The following is a 17,719-nucleotide window of genomic DNA, read 5'->3' as shown; positions in this document are numbered from 1 at the left end:
TTCAGACAGATTTCCAGCTGACCTGACCTGACCTGCATCTGGCCAGTCACAACCGCTTATCTAATGTGGGGCTTGATTCAGACAGTGACTGACAGCTTGCAAAACCTTTGCATAATAATACACAATGATGTAATTTTTGGCTGACACACCCTCAAGACAGGACACGAGTGAGTATAAACCTAGCTTAGTAAAGAGGAGCCCAGTTAAGGCAACAACAAATATGGCTGCAGCGGATGTGGAACTTTCCCTTTAAGTACTAATGTTAGACTCTAATGGCAACTAATACTGCATCATCACTGCTCATCTCTTGACACTGTAGTCTGTTCACATTCTACGTTACCATAGACCGTATATAAAGATGGACGACGCTTCCCCACTGACCCCCACTCTACAAAAATGAAGCCAGAATATCCCTGCCATCTTGCACTGGTGACGATATCGGGAGCTAGAGTCTGCACAGCAGTGTCCCTGCCAATATCATGTTTTCGCCCATACACCCATCTGACTAATCACAGGCAGCACCATTGATCGCAAACATACAGATTAACACACTCAGCTGTCAATCATGACATCAATTGCCAAGGTTCGCAAGGTTTATGACCTATACTGCAGCCAGCCAGCAGGGGGAGATGTTTTGGCTTCACTAAGCTGTCATGTCATCCATCTTTATATACAGTCTATGTCCATCACTTACCTCTATGTTACATTTTTCATTGGTCTGACTGGTTGTAGGTCTATCCAATTACATCCAGCGACATTCTGATCTACAGCTGTTGATAACTCCCCTTGGAAATAAAAAATGAACTGCAAGGCTCAAGACTAACTCCCACTGCAATTTGATGTGGTGATGTCAGGCTAGCTCAACCCCCCTCCCCTCCCTGATCATTTCTGTAAAGTGATCTGCAGTGTTAGTCTTTATCTGTATGCTTACACACTGTACATGTAGATGTAAAAGTGTGTGTCTGTCACATGTTTATGTCAGTGTGTATTTCTATAAACATGCAGTACAAGGCAGTGGGTGTGTGGACAGCATTCTGCACTCAGGATGCCTGAGCTCTGCTCTCTAACAGTGTCTGTGTCCGTGTGTGTTACTGAAATGTAATCTTTAATTTCTGTGCATGTTTGTGTTTGGTATTGCACGGTACAGATTGTAAAATGATGGATTGCCCACAAACAGAAAACACACATGCGCGCACACATGCACTATCACTCTGTGCTGTGCTGTTTTAATAATATGAGTTCACACCTTACATAAAAGGCAATATCAGATTCAGAGTATTACTCCGTTTCATACCTCCACATTCTTCTTCCTCTCCACTCCCTTCATCTGTTTCCATTATCTCCCCCTGGAGTACTCTACTTTTCCTCCAATCAGTCGGTCCGCACCTCCTTTCCTTCTTCGCTTCGCCCCCCCTCCACCCTCTCCCCCGCAAACCTGTGTGCAAAAATGGATTACCTGGCTTTCTGAATTATTCCTAAAACATATTTCTGTGAGCCCAAATAGAAGCTCAGCAGGAGAAGCTTATAATACAACAGTGTGTGTGTGTGTGTGTTTAGTGTCTGCAAATACCTGCGCATGTACATACAGTATGTACATTTTGAGTATTTGGGCAATGCAAATAATTTTGCACACTGATGCACACACACACACACACACACACACACACACATACACAGAGAGACTTTCTACTCCATTCACTTCTGCCTCTTTTTGTCCCTACCTTAGCTCAATGTCAATAAAAGCTGGGGCGCGCACACACACACACACTGACCAAGTCCTGCATTACTCAATCATGCTCTCTCTCACTCACACACACGCACACACACACACACACACACACGTGAAAGTGGAGGGACTAAGCATCGCATTAGAAATCCATTTAACTTCTCCACGTCTTATTTCATTCACAGTCTGTGTGTGTGTGTGTGTGTGTGTGTGTGTGTGTGTGTGTGTGTGTGTGTGTGTGGATCTTTGATGCTGTGTACACACAGTGTGTTTGAACATGTGTGTTTAACCTAAAGTACACATTTCTGTGCAAATGTATCATTGATTTCTGTGCATGTTTGTGCATATCCGTCTACACGTGCAAAGATGCCATATGTCTTTTTTGTTTTGTAGTGTGTGTGTGTATGTGTATGAGAGGTACATTTTCTATTCATGTCAGTGAGCTCCCGTGTGTGGTGAGCAGGAGTGATAGAGGAGAAAGGGTTGGATGGAGGAGAGGAGACTTCACAATCATTTCCCAGCGCACACATGCATACACACAAACACACACACACACACACACACACACACACACACACACACACACACACACACACAGGTAGGTCCTATTAAACTAAGTGCAATAATAAATACAGCTCTGTTGTAGAATTATTCATGTCTCTGTCCTCCCCTGGCCTGAGCGGTCCATGTAGTGGGGAGAGGGAGGATAATTGCAGAATGAAGAAAAGATGATGGCAGCAGGTTAGCCTGCAGTCAGAGGGGATGACTGACAGCTCAGAGGTTATTAGTTCAGTCTGAGGCTGTGGTGCCTCAGTGAACTGATGAATGGTAAGACAAAAGAAATGTAAACACCTAAAGTTGGCTTTGAGCTGCTGGGATTTTTGATACTTTAAGTTTCTTGCCTTTTTTGTGCCAAGAATTTACAATGACGCAATGTTTCAACCTCAAACAGCAATTTAGACAAATCAGACCATGAAAACTATCCACTGAAACCCAACATGAAATGGTAAACACACTCCACTGTACCCATTCCTTTCATTTTGCTGTGAAGGGCTCTGATTACCCAATATTTCAAATGTGTCAGCATTTCTAAGACTTCTGAGTAATATATTTATGAACGGACAGTTCACCCCAGAATCAAAAATACGTATTGTTCCTCTTACCTGTAGTGCCATTTATCAGTTGAGTTTGTTTTGGTGTGAGTTGCAGAGTGTTGGAGATATCAGCTGTAGAGATGTCTGCCTTCTCTCCACTATAATGGAACTAGATGGCACTCGACTACATTTTAAAAAACTTAACAGTAATGTCTTTCCAGAAATCATGACCTGGTTACTCAAGATAATCCACAGACCATGTTGTGAGCAGTTTTCTGTGGGAACTATTTTCTGTCTACCGAACTACACCGCCAACCGTATCATTGCCCACAAGGAAGTGTGCATCTACTCATGGACAAGAGGCTCGTGCTTATGACTGCATGAGACGTAAACATTAATGGTGTCCTTTTCTTTTAGGTATGAGGACATGTTGACCACCATGTTGCCACCAACTACTTTAGGACACTTTTGCATAACATGGGTTGTATTAGAGTGAAAACCTCTGGGGCTAAAAACTGAAGCCAACCAGAAGTGCCAAAAACTGCAGTTCCTTGAAAGGCCACTTGAGGCTGGCTCCAGAAGTGAGTCAATCCCCACAGACCCCCATGTTAAAATGTCCAGCTTTACAGCAGAAATAAACATGTTTACACCCTGGTACTAAAAAAAAAGTTTTGATATTCCATTCCATTCCATTCATGCAAAAGTGCAGGGGGTGAATTTTCATATAACTCACATATTTACATGTTTTAAGGCTTAATGTTACGCATATATAAGGGTGTGGCCACTTTGAATGACAGGCAGTCTGTGAGGCAACACCAGAGTCTGTTTCAATCAGGAGAGACAGATGACTGAAGTAAAGATAATGTTTAATATAGAATATGGGTGCACAGTTTGACAGATGATTTGAGCTGATCAAAAATTTAACATAAGTCTTTAGCGCTTAGACACCAGAGGAAGATGTTTTGTGATTGAGGGACATCTGAGCAGTAGCAAGAACATTCTTCCCATAGAGTCCAGACACTGGTGGAGGTGGTGGCTGATGACACAGATGAAGCTAATGAATACGAGAAGACCAGGCAGTGATGCAGAGGTTGGAGGGTGCAATCGACTGCAGCAGGGAAGAACTACAGGCAGAAAAGCAACCATATTTAGTAAGATGATAGGCTGACAGAGAAGGTGTGTCACTGTGCTATTGGTTGATTGTGAATCAGCTGTAGAACAGCTGATGGCTTAATTGACAGCCTAGACAATGACAGCTAGAGATGGAGAGTGAGCTTGCGTGTAAGAAGTAAATGGCAGGGTGAGAAAGAAAAATTGCCCAGGCAAAACAAGTATTGTGTTCCTGACTGAACTTTCGCTAGAGCTTCATGTGTCCGTTCTGGAGGCTTTAGAATGGCAGTCTACAAACCAGTGTGGGAAGTCACGGTAAGCACGTTCTGTATTTTATACAGTCAATAGTCTTATTGGAGGGTAGGAACAAACGACCTGTGTGGTTATAGTCACTCAACTGCTACTTTATTAGGTACACCTTGCTAGTACCAGGTTAGACCCCCTTTGCCTTCAGAACTGCCTTAATTCTTGGTGTCATAGATCCAACAAGGTGCTGGAAACATTCCTCAGAGATTTTGGTCCATATTGACATGATAGCATCACGCTGCTGCTGCAGATTTGTCGGCTGCACATCCATGATGTGAATCTACTGTTCCACCACATCCCAAAGGTGCTCTACTAGATTGAGATCTGGTAACTGTGGAGGCCATTGGAGTACAGTGAACTCATTGTCGTGATGATTTGAGCTTTGTGACGTGGTGCGTTATCCTGCTGGAAGTAGCCATCAGAAGATGGGTACACTGTGGTCATAAAGGGATGGACACGGTCAACAACAATACTCAGGTAGGCTGTGGTGTTTAAACCATGCTCAGTTGGTACTAAGAGGCCCAAAGTGTGCCAAGAAAATATCCCCCACACCATTACACCACCACCACAATGATACAAGGCAGGATGGATCCATGCTTTCATGTTGTTTATGCCAAATTCTGACCCTACCACCTGAATGTCGCAGCAGAAGTCGAGACTCATCAGACCAGGCAATGTTTTTCCAGTCTTCTGTTGTCCAATTTCGGTGAGCCTATGTGAACTGTAACCTCAGTTTCCTGTTGTTAGCTGACAGGAGTGGCACCTAGTGTGCTCCTCAGCTGCTGTAGCCCATCGACTTCAAGGTTGGACGTGTTGTTGGTTCAGAGATGGTCTTCTGCAGACCTTGGTTGTAACGAGTGGTTATTTGAGTTACTGTTACCTTTCTATCATCTTGAACCAGTCTGGCCATTCTCCTCTGACCTCTGGCATTAACAAGGCATTTTTTGCAAATGGTTATAAGCCCATAACAGTGTTTCTGTTCAGCTGAGACTGTACAATATGCATATGAGAGCAGCTATCCTCCTGCTGTCACAGAGGTCAGTGACAGGGTCAAAGATCTCATCCCAGTGATGATCAGACATGACAATGTGTCACTGTTTCACTGTTTCCATCTTTAAGACAGACTATTCCCAAATGTTGGTTGGTCCAGTACAATGGGGAATATGTCAGAACTTCAGTCTACATGGTTGAACTCACTATTAACCATCAGAGTCATGGCTTCACATGGATGCCTGTAGCAGCTGATGAATAATTACAAGCTGTTTTCATAAATAAACTATAAAAGATGATGCTAAGGGGGAACATTTGCAGTAAGGTCATGAAATGAGGACAAGCAGCCTTAATATGCTGCTACAGAAACAGATCATCACACAATCTTTATTGATCACCGTGGGGGAAATAGTCTCTTCACTCAGCCCTCCCAGTCTCAGTCTCTACCCTCCCGTGTCCTCACAGTGGGTTCAGATATCAGCCCGAGCCGACAACAGGTGTGAGCTCAGTTCAAATCTGGCATTTTAGATTCAAAGCCCCCCCCACCTCTCCCTGCACGCCGCTACAGTGTAGCGTCTTCACATTCTGGCAGTAAACTTTGCTCAAGTAATTTCACTTCAAAGATACCGAGGCCGTGACCAATTTTCCTTGCTTCCCTTCTCGACGATAGTAATTACACATGGATTTAATTAATGTGGGAACAGGAAGGGAGGAGCAGGGAGGTCTTTGAACTGTATGTTTGGAGGAGACGGAGAACGAAATGGAGAAAAAAAAAGAGAGTTAGAGTGAGAGATTAGTGAGCGAAGGAAGATTGAGTTATTTTAGATCGCAAATGTGTGCCAGAGCTTAGGCCAAGAATCTCTGGTGGATCCGTAATATGTCAGTCTTTCTTCTGCCGCCTCCTTTATCCATCTGTCCCTTCTGTCTAATCTTTTTCTTGTTGGAAGTTTAATGTGTCCCATTCGCTTCTCCATCACACATGCTTTTGTCAGGCCTGCCTTTGCTCTTTCTCTGAGGCCCCCCCCTCCCTGGGATGGTCGCTTCCCTCCCTGTCCCCCATCTCCTACCTCCCTTGTTTCCTTTTCTCCTGGTCTGCGGAAGAGAGGAGAGGGGGAGTGGAGGGGGGGGGGGAGAAAAAGCAGACGGCACAAGACAACTTCTCAGCGCTGCGTCAGCACCGGCCGCCTCTGGAGAATAATAAAACGGCGGGATAATTCAGCACTGACGAAGGGCTAATGAGGGATGGAAGGGAATGAGGGAGGGAGAGGGGGGTTCGAAGGAGGGAGGGTGAGTGGACGCAGGTGGTCTGTCATTCAGGTGAGACCACACCATAAAAAATTATTACTGAAACAGTACCAAGTCCTTCATTTGCATAAACTTCTTAAAGAGGAGGTGTAGTGATTTCAGAGGCCTAAACATTTTCAGGTGTGTAATGTTCCCTCTGTCAGCCATATTGGAGGTCTGCATTTTCCAAACTGATAAAGCTGTTGTCTCCATTTGTTTTCATGTCTACCGGCATGCTTTTTCTTAAAGGGCTAGGTCGCATTTGTTTCAGATTTTTTGAAGTGGGGTTGTGTGAGGTACTTATCTAAAGTCAGTGTATTACATACAGTAGATGGCAGGCGGCAATGCCCACAGTTTGAAGAAGCAGGCAAGAGTAAGACTTAGGAAGTTAAGCAATGTACTGCTGTGGAAAGAAGCACCAGCAAAATATATTTAACATTTAATATCAGTTTCATGTACGCTATATATAGAATACAGAATTTTTATTGCTTTACCTTGCAGTCAAGCAGCCCTTTCCAGTGGGGAACTGAAGCCATTATCTATGCTCTCTTCAAACCCACCAGACTCCTTTGACTAAAACAGGAATTCTTTCAGCCCGGACACCAGAAGAAAATGTTGGTATTGAAAAGGGGTCGAAAAACGATTGTTTGTAACTGAGACATTGCTACATTTCCAGTCCAGATTGTGACACAAAAAGCAGTTGTTTTTACCATGATATTGATGCATTTTCAGCTGGGATATTGGCATGAAAAGCAGTTGTGTTTATGTATTTATTTTTTAGCAAGGCATCGCTGCGTTCCCAGCAGGCATAGTGCCACAAAGAAAGCAGTGAATTTCAGGTGTGGGATGTGCCCCAAAAACTGGTTATTTTAGGCCAAATCATGATCTTTTCCTAACCATATTCAAGTGGTTTTTGTGTCTAAACCTATAACCACATTAACCACAGTGTTGTTGATATATAAAGTTTTAATGTATTTGCTACATTATAATCTACAAATGTAACGTATCTGTGGTTTGCAGAACCGTACCATGCCAACATTTATTCTAGCGATTGGGTTGTAATTTTACCTGGCAGAACACAGGAGTTCCAGGTCTACCAGTGACTTAGTTGGTTAGTTTTTTTGTAATATTATGTGGCTGTGGTGTTTTAAAGGGTTAGTTTGGATTTACCAAAGTCAAACAATAACACTGACAAACTGACTGATTTTTCTAGCGGCTGAAATATGTTTTGCTGCAGTCTCCATCCACAGATCTGTCACTTAGGCAGTGACTTGCGGCGTCAGAAACCAACGAAAAAAGGCGTCCTTTAACATCTACATGATGCACGGCAGGTTAACATTGTCCAGCGGCATCAGGGGTGGGTGGGAGGGGTGGTGGATGGGTCCAACAAACACCAACTTTCACCTAAGAGAGCAGTGTTCGCGTCCCGTAAGATTCTAAAGCCAAACCCTGTTCTTATTTCCTAACCACGTGCTTTTGTTGCCTAAACCTAACCATGTGTGTTTGCAGTTCTGAGGATGCACTAACTGATTCTCCAAACTCTGGCCGTGCCATGGATGTGTGCTTCATAAAACCCCACTTCAAAAAAATCAGAACTATCACTTTAAGGTGTTTGAGCTCTCAGGGCCACCGTAGACCTTTAGTAATTAACAGAGAAAAGTACAAATGCCTAATGGTTTGCAAATTATCCACCACCAAGTATCCACCTCTGTCCCCTACATATCACATTAGCTAACTAATGATACGGATCAGCAATCCTGGCCTTGATATTGAAATGAAATTTTGTGGTATCACCCAGCCCCAATTTATGAATTGCTCAAAGAACAATCTTTTTGTACGTGTACAGTATTATAGATTCTATGCCCAATTATTACACGGCATTGTCAAATGCTCGATCCTGATTGGTCAATTACAACATTCTACGGTCTGTTATTTCTGAATAGCAGACCGTTGCTATGAATAGCAGACCGTTGTTAAGGACGCTTCTGATCGATTCGGGCGATGTTTCTAGGTATGTCAGCTGCAGGGCCACAGCAGGGAGGAAATATGGACATGAATGAGGACAGAGACGTCAGCATCAATATTCCCAAGGACGCCCCATTCACCTTGTCCCACGTCACAATCAATGGAAACGTTCAGTTTAATGTGAATTACAAATAAGCTAATTTTCGCTTCAGAGTTACCGTTGCTTTCCGTTACTGTTTCAACCGTAGAAAGGAACGGACTATTTTTTCAAGCGGATGCAATGAAAACTTTTGTAAATCAATAAAATCATATTTAGATAAGCATTTGATGTCAAACTTTTGATTTCTTTAGTGAGTAGCCGTGTAATAAGCGGGATAATGTAGAGCGAGCCGGTCACTATAGAGAAATAAACCCCTTCAGGGTGATGCAGGACCCTGCATCACCCTGTCGGGGTTTATTTCTCTATAGTGACCGGCTCGCTCTACATTATCCCTTACCTAACATAGACCCTTACCCCGTAAGATTCTAAAGCCAAACCCTGTTCTTTTATCCTAAACTTGACAAAGTGTTTTTGTTTTTGAAGGAAAAAAACTTTGCAATATACAGTGCTGCACCAACATAGTGCGTTTATTTTGAAGGAGTCTGCGTGTAAACGTTAAATTTCCTGTGAAAACAGGAGTGTATCTTGAAAGAAGAGAACTTGACATGGTGACCCAGAGCATCAACAACCAACAATCCCAGGGTACCTTGTACATCGTATGTGGACGTGGAGAGTCCATGACCAAAATGTCAATATGTGACAAGGTCGAAATGAGAATGTGTTGGTTATCTCTTTAAGGTGGAAAGTTAGTTCTTGAGAGGGATCGTGTGACACAATCAAAAGCTCCAGAAGAGTAACAAATTAAAACCTTGTGGTGAGATCATGTTGTCAACTATGGGTTGAACCCCAAACTTTTAGGCAAACTTGGACGAGAAAATCCTAAAATGCTCAACAACAACAAAAGAAGAAATGACTGGCCAAACACTGCCTCTACTTTTCATCTATCTTTTCCTCCACTGAACAAATCCTCTCGTATAGGACATTGATAAAACTTCCACGTCTGGGCTTTTGTATGTGGCAAATTAGTATGTGCCATCTGTTAGCAGCATATTTGTTGGTAATGGCAGCGCGAGGAAAAGGGGAGAGCAATCATACTGTATCTCTGAGCCCTTTTGAACACTGGAGGTTACGTCAAAGCTGGCGTGTGGCTAAAGAAGTCACACTCACAGACACCAACAATTAGCAAGTGTCCTTGTGTCACCAGAAAAATCCTGAAGCCCTCATCTAATGTGAATCAGCAACACTTATTAAAGTATTATGTAGAAAAAGAGAAAATGAATAATAAAACATTTCCTACAGCTTCATGCAGCATTTTACAACAGGTGATCTCCTCTTCCTAATATGCAAACACACACACACACACACACACACACGCACACACACACTGCAACTGATGCCAACAGCAACGTCTGCAAAGTTGAAAGAGCGAAGGAGAGGAGAGGAGGTAGAGATGTTGATCAATAAAAGTAATTGTGTCCAATGACAGACATGACTGCCAGCATTACAATCAACAGTGACGTCATGAAGCACCTTCTTCTGGAGACGTCTGCACACACACACACACACACACACACACACGCACACGAGGACAGGTAGGGACAACAGAGGAGAAAAGGCTTGTAGAATAAGAAGATGTGACAAAGGCTAATTCTGCTAATTCATTTGAACCAAAACCTCTCTCACACACACACACACACACACACACACACACACACACACACAGATGCAGCGATCCTCCAATCACAGCAAACTTGATGACAGGCCCAAACTAATGACAACCCCAACAGAAAAAAAGTGCTTATGTCAAGAACAGCAGGGGAAACACTCAGCGCGAGGAGGACGTACTTAGCCAAAGCCTCTCTCTGTGTTTTCGTCTCTCCTGAGTCTGGAGATGAGAAAACTTGAGGCTTTTTTTTCTGGCCAGACCACAAAGTCAACAGAATCGACTACGGAGTCAAAAATCAATGAGCGCAAAAATCATTTTGGCATCTCTGCGTCAGGTTAGAGCCAAACATATGGCTCATTTGTATAAGGCATTCATACCTTGCACAATGTAGGAGATTAGTTTTAGCTTAACACGTAACAATAGATGAAAATGTGACCCACTGATATTTCACAGCATTAAATCAGAGCTGCAGCTCCGATGTGTCACAACATTGGCTGAGGCCCCAGGTGTCCAAAAAAATTTAAAGCGGAGCTGACCTTTGATGGAACGTGGAGCTGGAGCCATGATTCCTGTCCAAATGTTTCATCTGGATCAGCTGGCTCTTTTGTCTGCTCTGTAAGGGTGAGGAATATTCACTATCATCGCATTGACTGTGTGATGAATAAAGCCTAAAGATCACACTTTATGGAGTTTAAGTATACAATTTCTGGGCCCCGTGCAGTGACTATAAGGAGCCTGGAGTCTTGTTGCCACCAGTGGAGGTCACTGTCACTGCGCCCAGCCAAAGAATAAGCCCACACATAAATCCCCTTAACATTGCAGATAGTCAGTTTCACTCTTTGATTTGTATGGAATAAACAAATATAATATTGTTGCTAGGGCGGAAACTTTGTATTTCCATGTTTCATCTTTTCGTCCTTGGATCCTCAAACTGCTGCCATAACCTCATAGCTCCACCCCACCTCCATTGAATTAAGTGCTGTCATAGAGCATCTTTGATGCCGCACATAGTGGAGCTGAAGATAAACAATAAACAATTCTACTCGCTCTCCTCCTGAGAATAGTCTCCTAGCAGCAGGGAGTGAGGCGGAGGGTTGCGAGGTGTGCTAGCTAATTTCTGCCATGACCCTTCAAGCCAGTTTCCCTCCTTTGTGATTACTTGCCCCACCCTAATGTGTTTCACCTGTGCCTCATTGTCTCCCTCGTCTTAGGCCTAGTCCACACGGACCCGTGTGCTTCTGAAACCGAAGTTTTTCAGGCTCAGATTTTCTAAAAAAAAAAAAAAATCGTCCACACGAGTGGTTTGATAAAAAAATATGATATCCACACAAAACCGCAAAACCGGCTACCAAGTGATGTAATACACATGCCAAAGCAGTAGGTGGCAATGTAACTTCTAACGGAAAGGCCATTTTAACCAATCAGAAGTCAGAGTCAATATCGGAATAGGGAAGCGCGTAAAAAAAATACCAACCTGACCCACAAATATAGCGCGACCTAATTCAACATCAGAGGCGCCTGAACGAGCAACTACACTACTACGACAGCATTGACAGGCCTGCCAACAGAGGTCCGACACGGCTGGATCCAGAATCTCCCTTGGCAGGTCCATTGCTGCTTTCGTGGTGGTGTAGTTGGGGTAGCTAGCAACATGAGCAGCCTCCATCGTTGGTCGTTAGGTCGAGCAGCTGGATATGCCATCCAAAGAGAGCAGATAGCACGCTCACAAATAAAGTTAGCACCAGCATGTTTGGTCTGTCATTTCACTAGCTATTTACCATCGCTCTGATGTCAAACAATGGAAACAGTTAATAAAATACTGCGGTTATCCTATCTACATGCAACCGCTGGCACCAGAGTCTTCCAAAAACTTCACCCTGGACTCTAAAAATACACGGTTTCAGAAGTAGTCTGAGTCTATGAGTCTGCTTTGTGAGTCCTTCACCAGTTTGTGCTTGACAATCTGCCTCATTTGTGGTCTGAGAAACAGAAAGAGAAAGACTTTTGCCAAACTGAACGTGTCTCACAATATAAAGACACAATACCAACTCTGACAATGCAGGGTTCCATTATTCTAGAAAAAGGGTTTCTCATTTCCTGTAAAGTAGCAGTTTGGAGGGCGGCATGGTATTGCAGTGGTTAGCATTGTCGCCTCACTATAGGAGGGTTTCTGGTTCGAACCCGGGGTGGGGGAGCCCTTTGTTTGCATGTTCTCCCTGTGTCAGCGTGGATTTTTCTCCGGGTATTCCGGCTTCTTCCCACAGTCCAAAGACATTCAGGTTAATTGGTGAGTGTAAATTGGCTGTCGGTGAGAATGGTTGTCTTTCTCTCTGTGTCAGCCCTGTGATAGTCTGTCGACGCGTCCCGGGTGTACCATGCCTCTCGCTCAGTGTCAGCTAGGATAGGCTCCACAACATGATAGGTTTTAAAAACTTGCAAATATAACACTTAGAAACTGACACACTTGAAAAATGCTAGTCACCAAATCTTAACTGCACACACTCCAACATGCCCCCCCATGAATCCTGCATGAAACAAATGCCCAATACTGTCATTCCACCAATGAGGTCAGACTTGCATGTCAAAATTTATTGCATGTTGATATGCTGATGTTTTAGGTCTTGATGCGATGTGATTCTGATTATTCTATCAGCTACAACAATAATGTACAGCTACAGCGGCTATGCACCATGGCACAACTCAGGATCACGTCATGTGATGGCAGCTTCTCTAGAATACATAGTAGCTACAGTACAGCGGCTACACAAGCAGTTACATGGTCAAAAGAGTGTGTTAATCATGAATTTTACAACAATTTGAAAGTGCATCAATCAAGCAGAACTGAACACTTTCAGCTTAATGATGTGAGATTTACAATCTGCTATGACGGGGCCATTATAACGACGTGTGGTTTTGCAGTTCGGCCAGAAAGGAACAGCTGAAACTGTACAAGGGTAAAAGGTTGGGAGACACCCGCAACGTGTGATCAGCATGAAAACCACAGCAGGGATAGATGCAGAGCTCTCTCCTGGTTGTCCTCTCTTTCTCTCTCCTCCAAACTCTTGATACACGTGATTCTGTAATGGAGATTAATGCACACTGGCACAGGAACAAGTTTAACACACACACACACACACACACACACCGAAGGTGGGATGGTGAGGAAAGGAAAGATGCTGTAAATATGAAACAATAGAGTGTGTGTGGAGGGGTAGGAAGAAATGGGGACAGAGAGATGAAAGATTGGATGTGCTGCACTGACCAGTCACCAGAAACTAACAGGGATTACACCACTGTGGGGGTTTAGCTCTTACATGCACACACACACCTACAGATTGCGTGTGTGAACTCCATCAGGTAAGTGAGGCGTTAAGGAGGTTGCAACATCCAGCTTTCCTGCCTAAACGCTTCTAGGTCGAGGTTATGGATTTATGATAGCTCCACTGAGCATTTTTTTCCCTGACTTTGAAAACACGTTTGGGACACACACACACACACAGTGATGGCACACACACACTGACAGACCTCTTCATTTATGCAGGATGTAACTAGGGTGACAGGGTGAGCTTACAATGGTCCACTCCTGTTACTGTTGTGTGTGTCAGGTGAACACATGTCCCCGTTCAGCCCCAGTTTCTCAGTGACAGACAGCCCGGCGCTATGGAGTTACAGCCTGGCCTCGTTCACACAAACACACACAAACTGTCCAAGCTGCCAGAGGGCTGAGGTTACAGTGGCCTATTTACGAGGGAGATTTGGTCACAATTACTGGCAAGGGATTACTGCAGGTAGGATGGGGACGCATGATGTCACAGAGGCCGCGGTGGACTCAAAGGGTGGCCTTCCAGTAGAGAAAACATAAATTGCCTTTAATATCCCTCTTTTAGCGGAGAAAACATGATAAAGTGCCCTCTACGGTTGCCTTCCACTGGAGAAAATGTAATTAAGGGCCCCCTAGGGTGGCCCTCCAGTGGAGAAAACATGTAGAAGTGCCCTCCAGTGTGTTCTTCCAGTAGAGAAAATGTGATAAAGTGCCCCCTTGGATGGCATTTAAGTGAAGAAAATGTGATAAAGTGCCCTCTAGGATGCCCTTGTAGTGGAGAAAATGTGATTAAGTCCTTTCTAGTGTGCCCTTCCAGTTGAGAAAACTTGATAGAGTGCCTTCTAGGGTGCTCTTCCAGTGGAGAAAATGTAATAAAGTGCACTCTAAGGTGCTCTAAAATGGAGAAAATTTATGAAGTGGCCTCTCTGGTGCCTTTCTAGTGAGGAAAATATGTATATAGTGCCCTGAAGTGTGCCCTTACAGTAGAGAACATGTGATGAAGTTCCCACTGGGGTGGCCTTCCAGTGGAGAAAATGTGATGAAGTTCCCCCAAGGGTGCCCTTCCAGTGGAGAAAATTTGATAAAGTGCCCTCTGAGGTGCCATTGTTGGGGAGAAAATGTAATTAAGTGCCCACAAGGGTGGCCTTCCAATGGTGAAAACATGACTAAGTGCCCCTAGGGTGGCCTTCCAGTGGAGAAAGTGTGATGAAGTGCCATCAAGGTACCCCTCTCAGTGGAGAAAACATGTAGAGGTGTCCTCAAGTGTGCTCTTTCAGTAGAGAAAATGTGATTAAGTGCCTCTTAGGGTGCTCCTCCAGTGGAGAAAACGTGATGAAGTGCACTCTAGGGCACTCTTAAATGGAGAAAAATGTTATGAAGTGCCCTTCTAGTGGAGAAAATATGTATAAAGGACTCTCTTAGGAGCCCTCCCAGGAGAGAAATTATGATGAAGTACCCTCCTGTGTGCCCTTACAGTAGAGAAAATGTGATGAAGTTCCCAATGGGTTGCCATTCCAGTGGAGAAACTATGATACAGTGCCCTCTAGGGTGCTTTCATGGTGGAGAAAATGTGATTAAGCCCTGTCTATGGTGCCCGTAAATGAAGAAAGCTCTTGGGTGCACTTTTAGTGGAGTACATGTGATGAAATGCTCCCTATGGTGCCAGTAAAGAAAACACTATTTTTCTTATGAATACAAGATTAAATGTCTACAGCCATGCTTGCTGCACTGTGAGGCTGGGCAGGTATTTGGTCATAAATAAGATGAAAAGTTAAACTTGCAAAAATGTATTTATTTGGCCACTTGGAGGCAGAGGAAGGAAATTTTGAACATAGAAAATTAAGATCAAATGGGAAACATGTTAGCAAAGTTGCTAATTTACACATCCAATAGATACAAGGCGTGTTAGCATTCATTTAAAGTCGTGTCTCTGCAGATGGGTTTGTCAAGCTTTTTCACTGAAAACAAGAACAGCGCTGTGAGTGTGGTGAAAGTGTACGAAAACAGTGAAGTTGCACATTGGACAGATCAACTATGTGCTGACACTCAATACGAAGGGACTGCCTGAGTTAATGTAGTTCATCCCGAGGAGGAAGTGAACATTTACACCAAATTTTACGGCAATCCATCCAATACATGTTAACATATTTCAGTTTGGACACACACATCTGTAACTAACACAATCCAGTGAATTCCTTGCTTCATAATCTGCTTAATAGACATCAACAGATTGCTGCTGTCAGTGCATGCATGTGGTTTGAGGTACGAATAAAAAAAATTGAAATGATGTGTATTTGTACCGAAAAACATCTGCGCCATCATCACATAACTAATGACAGACAATAGCTAAATATATAAAGTGTCAGGGACCACCTGGGGACGCAACCGCATATATGTCCTCGGCATATGCTATGATTACCAGTTTATGACCAAGATGTTTCAAGGAACCCTAACGTGGATATTTCTTCAAGGTTCTTAAAAGAACTTTCAAAATGATATTTTGCCCTGTTCCCTGTTTGAAAAAAGACATTTGAGTTAAGAGTAATTCATTTATCAACCATCATTTCTTTAATCCTCCAAGTAATGCGCATGGTATGTCATTTCGAAATGTTCTGCAAAAGTAGGAGCATGCCTCTAATGCTACTACTCTTCTTTTGGGTTAATTTCATTTGGGCAGTGGCAGATTAAGGTGATCATGGGCCCCTAGGCTACTCTTTGTGGGGGCCACCCCCTTACTTATCATGCTTTACCAGGAGAAAAGTAATCTAGTCCCATGTGTAAAACCTTGCGAGGAATATAACATTGCCTATGCCTACTCCCTGAGGTGTTGATAGAACATACTGGCGTCTTGAGTGGTTGAAGTGTTCGTCCATCTGGCTAAGACTCCTTTTCTTAATGAGATCATGAGCCATGGTTAGTGGGCTTTGCTTGTGTCTTTGCCATGGCTAGAGCTAGCTAAGGATCCTGTTGCATGTTTTCCAGCCAGGCTAATGTCAACCTTTAGCTGGCAGTCCTCCTGCTGTGGACATGATGTAGTTGTCGACTAGATGAAGATCCAGAAGCTTTGAAAGATCTGGTCAATGTAGGGATTTTCTTCAGAAGATCTTGGGCACAGTATTCTTTCAGCTTCTGTGCTTTTCGTTTTGTTATCCACTAGCATATTTTTTTTTTTGACATTTTGCCACTATGCCGTCCAACAGCGGGGACATACTACTTGAAAACCACATTGGCTTTATGAACCTGACATCATGTGGGCTACCTGATTATTGGGTAGGTGTGGCCAACATCTACTCGATCAGCTCCTTAATTTTTATGATTCTTATGGGCTAATAGGGGTAAAGGGTTTTCTCTGAGGTAAATTTGAATAATTAAATATAGTCTGGTCAATCTGGAGCCCTGGCACACATGGGGCCCCGATATCAGAGCCTAAGATGACCTTTGTATTAATCCATGCCTGCATTAGGGACAAACTATGTAGAGACAAACTCTGTAGAGACAAGTCTGGTAGCTATAGTAACTAAGGTAATCTTTAATTCTTCTTGACTGCCTCATAGTCTTAAAAGTTCTGGGGCGTCAGTGGCTTAGTGGTAGAGCAGGCGCCCCATGTACAAGGCTGTTGCCGCAGCGGCCCAGGTTTGACTCCAGCCTGTGGCCCTTTGCTGTATGTTACTCCCTCTCTCCCCCTTTCACACTTGTCTGTCCTATCAAATAAAGGCTAAAAATGCCCCAAAAAATGTCTTTAAAAAAAAAAAAGTTCTGCACTACCATTCACCAAGCCAGTATTTTAATACTGACAGCATGTGTATCAGTGTGTGTACTGTCAACCTGGAGCATCCTCTCACTGTCCTAACACAGTGTGACAGAGCAGAACAGACTCAGGTGAAACAGTCTCAGCACAAACACTGTCTTAGAGCGCCCTCTGTTGGACACTGCATGTGTTGCAGCTCAAATTAACTGACACTGTAGTCATGATTCAGAGGATGAGTAGTTTTCTTTTAATCACCCCGTCTCCTTAAAACAGTGAGATAAATAAAACTAAAGCACATATGACAAATGTATTGCCACACAATGTGATTTGAAATGTAGTGATTTATTTCATGCTAAAGCTTGAAGATTGATCAATATAAACCCCCAGAAAATAACAGTAATAAATACA

The sequence above is a fragment of the Epinephelus fuscoguttatus genome, linkage group LG23 (genome assembly GCF_011397635.1).
Source record: "Epinephelus fuscoguttatus linkage group LG23, E.fuscoguttatus.final_Chr_v1".
NCBI lineage: Eukaryota > Metazoa > Chordata > Actinopteri > Perciformes > Serranidae > Epinephelus > Epinephelus fuscoguttatus.
This window is presented reverse-complemented; position numbering follows the sequence as displayed.